At 47.7% G+C, this 10,168-nt stretch overlaps 1 protein-coding gene across 1 annotated transcript in view; it reads right to left on the minus strand.

The window, feature by feature from the left end:
- Positions 1-6,196, minus strand: part of SLC45A4 (solute carrier family 45 member 4) — a 56,537-nt gene extending 50,341 nt beyond the window's left edge. The window contains exons 1-2 of the mRNA XM_063079621.1: positions 6,119-6,196; positions 3,806-3,951 (exon numbers count right to left, since the gene is read on the minus strand). The gene's annotated coding sequence lies outside the window, so the exon portion shown is untranslated. The remainder of the gene's footprint in view (positions 1-3,805; positions 3,952-6,118) is intronic.
- Positions 6,197-10,168: the final 3,972 nt, after the last annotated feature.

The following is a 10,168-nucleotide window of genomic DNA, read 5'->3' on the forward strand; positions in this document are numbered from 1 at the left end:
TGATTTGACAACGAAAACACCTTTTTAAAAAGAAGCCCTTTTCATCTTCTACTAAAACAAACTGTTACCTAAAAGTCACGGGGAACAGACACAGCATCCGAAACTTAGAAAGACCCCAACAAAAGCTCATGTAAGAGGAAATTACTCTGAAACAAGGCCAAACTGCCCCCAAAAGAGAATATGCTCTGCACCATTTAGCTTCTGTTAAAACACATAAAAAAGACATGCTCATTTTGCTTCTTACTTCTGACCTTTATATAGTTTCCTTGATTTGCACCATCAGCTGAGTAGGAGGTTTTCAGTTTTTAATTAAAAGGCAGTGAGGGGTTCCGCCCCTTCTTTCTAAATGCTCCTAGCGTGGATTTGCTACTTTAAGCCACTAGAGTCAGAATGAAGCTTCGGCTGCCATGGAAACAGCAGCAAGCTTTTAAACTGCGCAGCTCCTGAAATCCCAGCTACCCCAAGACAACCGAGCGTTAGAAGCAATCTAAAATGCCAAATGAGCAACCATGGCCAAAAGTTCTAGGATAAATTAGGATTTCTCTGAATCTCTAATCACTCTGTCTAGGAGCAAACCTACGTACAAAAAACTCAGCCTCTGTCATCTATAACACGGAAAAGAGAGGCGGGTCACAAGTTGTCAAGCAACACGTGTAATGAATAAATGGCACTAAAAAATAAAAATAAAAAGTCCTCATGTTATATACATATAATCAAGAATTTACCTCAAAGGCAGGGGCATAATTAAGGAATACCAGTAAAGACTGCCAAGATGTCATTAAACCTCCTGATGATACTTATATTTAAAATCAAATCAAAGCAGTTTCCAGATCCTGAATTCATCCTAAGGCAAAAAAGAGCGCAGCACCACAACAGCAAAAACTGGCAATAACGTAACTAACAATATGGAATTATTTAAATTACGGTACATGTGTAATCAGACAAACACAAAATGCCAGTGTTTTCAAGGAGGTATGAACTCTATTTGAGAAATGTTAAAATCAAAACTACTTTTTAAAAAATCTAAAGTTTTGGTGAATGAAGAAAACTCATAGACGGTTTTCAGCCTGGGGCTAGATTTATTCTGACTTTCTACAGAAAACCACCACTCAGCATTCTTTCATTCATTCATTTCTTACACACGAGGACTTCGTCTGAAACTGAGGTTGAAGGTCAGCCATCTATAAGGACTATGTGACGGAATGAGCCACATCTGCGCTATTTACAAGATGGCATGGCATTGCTGAGCCATGAAGATGTGGCCTGAAGGTGACGCTTTAATAGGTTTAGTATCTTGTGAAGTCCTTAAGGCTCTGGTACACCCCTTCTATTTCTTCATGGACCCCTTGAGTTAACTCACATACGGTTCATCTTGAGGAAAAGAAGGTTCTAGGAGTGTCCCACTCTGGGAGCCCTTCACTCATCCTCAGGACCCCCGCAGTCCACAGAGCCACAGATGGGGGACTGAGGAGAGGGCAGGGTGGCCGCCTCCTCTTCCTACTCCTGTCTCTGCTCAGGGACGTGGACAAGTCGGACAGAGGGGAAAGCAGATGGGCGGCCTCTCCGAGTTCCCCTTCGCTGCATAAATCAGACTAAAAACCCACAAATACCTCCCTGGAGAGGAGTAACTGCTTAACTCGGTGGTCTTCCAATTTTTTGTGACGAGGAAAGCTGGTGTGGTACTGCACTCCCTCCAACTATCTGGAAAAGTCAGCTGTTTAACACCAAGTGCTTTCTTGGGTATGGACAGTGGTTGTGTTCAATGAGTATTACTATCTGCTGAGGAATTACTTATGACAGTTCTGGAGCCATCAAAAGTGACTTCATAAACTCTGGAGGCCTGGTCAATACGCATCTAAGGCCTTAAAATGTGCATATATTCTTTGATCCCACAATTTCACTCTCTGGAACTCATCATAAGAAAATAAAGCCAACGGTATGCTATTACAACACCTAAGTGTCAAAAAAAGATTGGTTAGGTAGAACATGGCAAATCCACATATAAAATCATACTGTATGAGTATTTGTGGACATGGAAATATATTTACCTAATATTAGGTAGAAAAAGCAGGTTATAAATCAAGTGCACGTTACGATCACATTTTTTTTTTTTAAAGGTATGTATGTATAGAAAAAGGTATTATTTCTAGAAAAATACTATAGAAAAAGATTCATAGCTAGATTCTGTTTCTGCATGAGCTAAAGTTCACTTTTAATTAAAAAAAACACAAACAGTAAATAACCTTTAAAAATAGATTTTCTGGTTGCCCTGTCCAAACATCATACAGGATCTTGATATATGATATGACATTTTGGAGTGCTTTCAGATAACAAGCTTCAATCTCAGGTGGCCTAGACCGTCCAACAGAGGCTTGTGGTGCAAGCGGCTCCTAAGAAGCGGGGAGGGCAGGTCTGAAAAGCTGACTGTGGACTAAGATACTGGCAGTTCCACTTAGCTGGCACAGACTCAAAGCCATTACCAAGAAACACCACAGAAACCTTCCCCAGCCCAGCATCAGCATAAAGACAAGAGAATGCCCCTAAACCCTACACAGGAAAACAGCAGCAGGTTCCACCCAAATGTTTTTGGTGCTTGGACACTATTCATTCCTCCTGGACCCCTGGCATGGTCCCTCACTAGGACTCTGCTCTGCTTTCCAAACACCCACACTGCCACAGGCTTCTCATTCAATAGCACCCACGTTCACCTTCCTGTAGCTCAGACTGCACCCTGCTTTCTGCATTCTCTCACTGGACTGAAGTCAAGCACCTTCCCTCACCGCTCGCTTCATTTATCACAGATTCTCCCACAATACACTGTACCTGTGGGTATCCACGGGTCATCCCCAACTACAAGGAACTGAGCCTGCTACGAAGAAAGAGGAGTCAACCACTCTTCTCTCTCCAGGCCAAAAGGAACAAGACAGAGGAGGACTGAACCACAGTATGCAACAGACCTGCCTGGGATCAACAAACTTTACTTCTCATCTGAGTGATTTACAGCATCCTCCAGGCCTAAGGCCCAGGCAGTGCTGGACTCCCAAGGCCAAACACCCCATTTGAGTTTCTTCGGTGAAGACATCAACAGGCACCTTTCCAACTCATTAATTCTTGGGTGCTGACGTCCACCAGGCCTAAGCACTGCCCTTCAGGATTGGATTACTATCTGTGAGCCAGCACAAGAATGCTGCCTCCGGCAAGCACCAAGAACACAGCCATGGAAACCAGCCTGCTCTGGAAAGGAGGCTGAGAATTCCCAGGCACCTGCAATCCCAGGTGAGCTCGGTGGAAGGGCAGGATGGTTCTAACTTATGTCCAACACAAGGTTAGAAGTGTGCGTGCCACCTTCTACAAAACAGTATGCCACACCAGGGATGCAAATCCACATACTTCAAACCATAAACGTACAAAAATTTTTTCTTTCAACATTCTGGGAGACAAGTGAACTTCACCAGAATCCTCTTCCTCTGGAAGTTCAATGCAGACTGGGGTCAATAAGGACAGGAATGTGACTACGATCATGGGGCCACAGACAACCAACTTCCAAGAACATCAACTGATTTCTGCCCCATATATCAAAACTTCACTGCTAAGTGTGGGACAAAGGTTCATGAAACTGAAACCTAAGTCTTTAAAACCTAGAAAAATAATTAAGCCAAGCTACTCCGGGCACAATGGAGTACTCAAATTCACAAAAATACTATATTTAGTTAATGTAAATTCAAAATGACAGTGTGATCTGAAAGTCTGCTACAGACAAACACATGTGCTAAAATAAACATGAGTAAAGCATTTTAGATTTTACCTCTTCTGGCAGCAAACGGAAATTCACTTGAAAGCCACTGCCCTTCTCATCCAAGAATCAGTCAGCTCCACGACCCCCTCCACACACCTTGGCACCTCCCTCAGGTCACCTGGGTGGCGGGCCACGCCATACAGACAGCTGGGCACCTGGGCAGCAGGTGTGGAAGCCACGTTAGCAAGAAAGTGGGCTTGCCCCTCTAGGAGCTCGCTGTATCCCCACACAATTCAGCCAGCCAGACTGCAACCCAAAGGGATGCTGGCAGGACAGGGAGGGCCACCTGCTGTGTGATGGCGCGTGGGGACAGGAGGCACAGACACTGAGGAGGCATGCTGCCTCAGCCCGCAGGCCACCAGCGCCCCAGAGCACTGAAATACCTGGGGTGGGAGAGAGGCAGGAGAGGAAATGCTGGTGAGCAAGACGGTGGAGTCAGCTGACCAAGAGGAAGTCCTTGGGCTCCTGACTAAGGTCTCAACGGGGCAAAAACACAATCCATGTGCCCCAGGCTGTGCATGCACAGGCAGGGGCCTCTCACGCCCTAGGGCAGTGTCCACGGCACCAGGCTCTGCCTCCACCCTGCACGCGTCACTGCTGGGCTGCTGGGGGGCGGGCTCCAGGGCAGCCCATCTCGGCTCTGTCTGTCCCCCACAAGGCCAGCCTAGCCAGGCCTAACACCCTCACCATGACTCCCCCAGCTTCTGGGTACACCTTGTCCCAGACAGCTTCCCTGGCTGCTTCGGGACCTCCTTTCTTCAGCTCTCCCCCCCACAGGACCCCAAGTCCACACTTTGGGGGTGTTCTCCTCTCCTGCTCCCTGAGCACCTGGAGAAAGGCAGGGGCTAATGGATTTGGGAGCCTGTGTGGGCACTAGGCCTCTCTGGCTCTGTCCCCATGGCACCAGGAGACCATCTCCTCGCCTCCTATCCACCTACTCAAAGTCAAGGATGGCTGCCAGGTGAAGGAAACAGGTTCTGAAAAAGAGCCAGGAAGTGGTTCATTTTTACCAAAAAGTACCATCCTCGAGGAAGATTTTTATTTAATGTTTTTAAAGGAATAAGTTCACTATCTGTTGTTTTCCTTTAGACCTGAAATCTCTTGGACCCCTCATAAATAACGCCATCAACCCCACATTCTTGTTGTGTGTATCAATGTTCTTTCACATGTGCTTGTAAGTCTCTGATGGAGGGCCCAGTTTTCCTCTGGAAGGAGGAGCCTACAGTTTTAAAGTGACAGTTCATAAAAAGTTGGGGGCTCCCAACACAAAAATCCAAAATGTGAAAAGCCTGCCAATCATCAAATGAGTAACACCTGAACATATCACAAATAAGCCCAATGTGCCAGGTCCCCCGCCCCCAGCACATGCCCAAAGCTCGCCAGGAACAAACAAAAACCACATGGATAAAGAAGTCTTTACAAGAACAGCCAAAACAATCCATCTGTTAACAAAAACTAACTGTTGAATTAAAGGTTGCAAGTTCAAACACAATCTGTCTATTGTAAACAGTACGACAGTTTATCAGTGTAACAATAACTCTCTTTCAAAGATTAATAAAGTTCTCAGCCCTCCAACATTTTTAAGATACTTTGCAGGATAAATATTAGCTTGGGACTTGCCTACATGAGAAGTGAAAGCTGCCAAAAAAGCAGTTTAAAAAAGAAAAAAAGAGCAGTAGCAGCAGCAGCGGCTACAGGGTAACTGGGCACCCGACTTCCAACCTTGCTAGGGACAGCTCCGTCTACCGTGGGCCCGGGCACCCAGCGCTCCTAGACCCTTGCCCGGCCACAATGCTGGTCCTCAGCACCCTGTGGGTGATGAACAGGACCTGCCCAGCGCTGTGAGGCAGGGCTGGAGTCCGAGCCCTCTGGGCCCCTATGAGCCCCTGCCCACCCAGTCCTGGGGGTTGCCCAGCATGTGAGGGTGGGCCTCAGCTCCGGTTCTGGATGATGAGCTCAGCACCAGGCATGGGACAAATAAACCACCCAGCAAACAAAAGGGAATGGAAAATGGCGTGAATTAAAAGTTGAGATTTTTAAGATAACTGTTGGATGAAAGGGAACAAAGGATCATTAAAGCTTAAATTTAATTTCAACTTAACTTCTTGAGAGACATTTAGGTAGCCTGGGTGACCACATGCAGCACAGCGACCTGGACAGCAGGCCAACGCTGGACTTGCAGAGGGACCCCTGCCATTGGCAACCCCAGCCCTGGCCCAATATGTCTCTGCTGCCAGTTCCCATGGCAGACTCCACACTTCCTCAAGCTTAACCTCATCTGTGTGAGATCTTTGTCAGTTTAGTGCTACAGCTTGAACTCACCAGGAACTGGAAGCACGCTTGCCAGAACAGAGCCAGCTGCGGCACAGGTGACCGACTAGGTGACCAACTCAGTGAGTGTGCTGAACAGGCTCTCCTGCCCCAGTTGTCTCCCTGAGGGACTGTCTAGTGCAGCCTCGCACTTAGCCTGGGAATCCACAAGACTCCTAAACCCTGTTCTTCCTACACCATGCCGCGTTCTCCTTCACACGTTCCTGCTGAAACAAAGCAGGGTCCTGACCTGAGTTACCTTGGAAAGCACCTGAACATGGTGCAGAGAAATGGATTTCAAAAGTCTGAATCACGAACACAGTCTTTTACAACAGCCATGACCCAGCCCTCAGTTTCCCCATCTGTAAAAGCGAACAACACACAGACTGTTTTGAGGACTAAATAACGCAGACAATTGCCTACCACAGTGCCTAAACACAGCAGATTCTCTATAAGCTGAGCTGTTACTGTCAGTCTTAAAACTTTGGAGCAGAATGGGGACCACCTCTGATTACTCTCACAGATAAGAGATAAGACAATGACAACTAAAGGAAATCTCTAGGGGGATTAAATCCTTTATTCAACTACATCACAGTGTATGCATTCATGGACAATCAGCCCCAAAAGAAATAAATAACAAAAAAGAACAGAGAATGATCTAACTGAAAGTATAAGTTGCTGAACATGACCCTAAATTTTGATTGAATGGCCAAAAGAATAATAACCTAATAATGATCATTGGTTTCATGAGGATTATTACTCAGAATTGTCACTAAAAGGGATACATTTTTGGTTTGGAAAAACAAAAATTTAGGTTAATAAGGGTTTCTGATCAGTTATCAGAAACTGAGTATAGGGGAGGGGAGAGGGAAGGGGGCTAATGAGGAACTAGTTAATGGACACAAAGCATGATTGCATAAAAAAAAACCCACTGAGTGTAAATAAGGTATAAAGCATGTGAAACCTGACTTTTCCTAACAGGGAGGACGCACGTCAGGTAGGCAGGCAGGCAGGCTCTGGGGACAGGCATTTGGCTCACACCACCCCTTCACAGGGCTCACAGATGCCATCTTCCCTGGCTGTTCCCTGGCCCATGCACTCTGCTCTTGCCTTCCCTTCCCCTGCAAAACATTAAGCTTGTACTTATCGTCCAGGGACCAGGTCACACATAACAGACTTCCTCCGAGAAGTCAGCTGCCTTCCCCTTGGAGGCAGCAATGCCTTGGCGATTCAGGACAATGTCATATGAGTCTGCCATGTTCCTCTGCAGGGCTAGTTTCCTTTCCTCCTCAAGCTCCATGGCTACTTCTTGGTTACTTCTCGTCTGGGCGCCTAGAAGTGGGACAAGCTGGATGGTACTGGAATCAGAGTCAGTAGAACAGGGTCTGCGTAATGTCACCAGGGCCTGGTATAGCAGGAAAGATGACACCGTGGGCAGGGCATGGCACAGGGACCGCACAGACCGCCGGCAGAGCTGCAGGCTGGCATCCTGCCTGAGCCCAGTGCCAGGGGCCAGCAGATGTTTCTGGCCAAGGCTGTGAGTATAAGGAAGCATCAATAAACTACCCCAAATGCCTCTGGAACTTTTGTTATGTTAGGGTTTGCTGTATTCAAAATTGTCATGTCACTACTTCTTCTGTCCCAACAACCTCAATAAACGATACCCGAAGTCCTGAGCTATATGCAGAGCCTCTGAAGCATATCACTTTGGGGCAGCCAAAGCTAAGACAAGACACCCCAAGTACACCAAGAGCCTCTGTGCTGGGAAGAGCTGGGCGCTCGGCACTCTATGGGGAGGCCAGCAGCAGATGACCTCCCAGTAGGCCAATGGCATCACATTGTGGGAAAATTCCTTCCCAGCCCGAAAGTTCCAGTGCCCTGGGATAGGCGAGAAGGAAGGCAGAATGGAAGAAAAATAAGGAAGTTCTTGACACTGTACCCCAGGATGTCTCAACCTCTGCAGAAACTCCAGATGTCAGCATCAACTCCAACCCTGCCCGTGCTCTAGGACGGTCCCAGGGAGCCCCGACACAAAGGACACCAAAGCTTGGGTCAGTCAGCTTTCAGCCACCCAAGTACAAAGCTTCAGGGATGTTCCTGCAGTGACTGCTGGGTGGCTTGAAGGCATAGAAGCAAGGAGGCAATGTAGGTACAGGCCCAGTCACGGTTTCACTTGGTTCTAGAAGAATTGATCCTAGTGAGGTTACAAAGAGAAACCTCCAGCTCCACTTGCTCCCTACTGCAGCAGGGCTTGGATTATGGGTGGGCGCTTAAAAACTGAAAACTTCCAGAACTGGTATGTCACAAAGCATTTAAGTGAACTGAAGCTCAACCCCGCACATAAGTTTCTAAGTAATGCCCAGTTTCACCTACACAAATCTCAAGCACGCTCCTCTGGAGCGTATGTCACTTACAGACGTCAGAGAGGGGATGTTTTTATGTTGATCTTAGTAGTATGAACTTGCTTTAACAATGGCTGGAGTAATATTTTCTTCATTGGCTTTAAAGCAGACATTAAGCACTTTGCTTTAGTCTGAAATTTGATGATGACAATGACCTCCCCACAAACTAACTGCATCCAGATGAAACGTCTGTGAGGAAGTCATGAGATCTTTGGGGTCTGTGATGTAAGGACGAGGAGTCCCAAGAGAGCTCGGCTGGGCAGGCACGGTGGTCTGGGGCCTCGATGTGGGAGGATGGAGGCCACAGAACAAGAAAGGCAGGTGCGTGCTTTGGAAGGGCAAGGAGGGCCCCAGCTTGCCAGGAGCCCGCTCTGGCTCATGCCTGCTGGCTCTCGCCCTGCTCGGGGGAGGAGGGGCCGGCTCACGGCACACTGTGGCCATCTCGGGATGGAAAGTTGGCCGGGACTGGCGAGGACGTCTGCAGTCTATAAAAACGTTCCTCCTGGGAGAGCTGCTGCGAACAGAGACTCCAAGATGCTTTCATTCTTCTCCTTATTTGCCACTCTGAAAACTAAGCTGTCCTTCCTACTCTGAAATGGAACACGGGCCAAAACCTGCTGCAGGGAACAGTGACCCAAAGACGATCACCAGATCCAAAATACTTCTGGTTTGGCCAGTGGCCCAGAGTAACTCTATTGTGTTTATTTGGTTATAGCAAAACTCTCCTGGGGGATTAAAAACCTTAATCCAATACCAAGTCACCCCCTGTTTATCTGAGACCCACAAAAAGAGGTTGAAATGCAGGCGCCTTCTTGCCTACCCCCCACCTCACCCCAGGTGCCCTTCTCTGTCCCCACCAGGGCCTAACTGTGGAAGAAAATAACTACCCATGTTCCCAGGCCACAGTTCCATAAGGGCTACCATTTAGGAGTGTCTGTCCCTCACATCCACCATGGTAAACACAGCTGCCCCACACGTACCCTGAGCCCCTGGGCCACAGCCACCAACAAGACCGAGTCCAGCAAAGGCCTGCAGAGAATGGGGTCAGGGCTGATGGTGGACTCAGGGCCCATCTGGCTCCAAAGCAGGCTTCCCCCAGCTCCTTCCACACCTCGCCACACCTTCCCAAGCTGGCCTTCATTTCCACTCCAGTGGTCAAGCACAGTCTCCCAATCAGATCCCCACCCTGGGGACCCCCTGGTCGTCAGCTGTAATCAGGAGTCAAGACGGCTCCAGGGGACACAGGCCTGGCGCCAGCCCTCTGAGAGCCCAGAATGAGGTTGGCAACCAGACCTGCAAATGTATCTCACCTGTGCCTTTAAAAGCACCTTTTAAATACATTCTCTACTAAACCATCTCAAATCCTTTCCAGAATAAGGCAAGTATAAACAGAATAACAGTTATATTTCAAAAGCAAGTATTTCCTCATCAAGGCACATTTAAAACGGTAAATTGCATTAATCTGCATTTGCCACAGGTTCCTGCTCATGCTGTCTTCAGAAGCCTGACCCCCTCTTCAGTGTGCCAGGAGCCCCTAGGAATGGATGGGGCCTGACTTTCCTACTTGTTCACTTATTAGTACCCTCCCCCAACACCACTGTCCTCTCCCTCATCCACACCTTCCCCTCAGTAAGTTCAAGACTCAGGGAAAACAGAAGTA

Source organism: Cynocephalus volans, chromosome 15 (assembly GCF_027409185.1).
Source record: "Cynocephalus volans isolate mCynVol1 chromosome 15, mCynVol1.pri, whole genome shotgun sequence".
Lineage (NCBI taxonomy): Eukaryota > Metazoa > Chordata > Mammalia > Dermoptera > Cynocephalidae > Cynocephalus > Cynocephalus volans.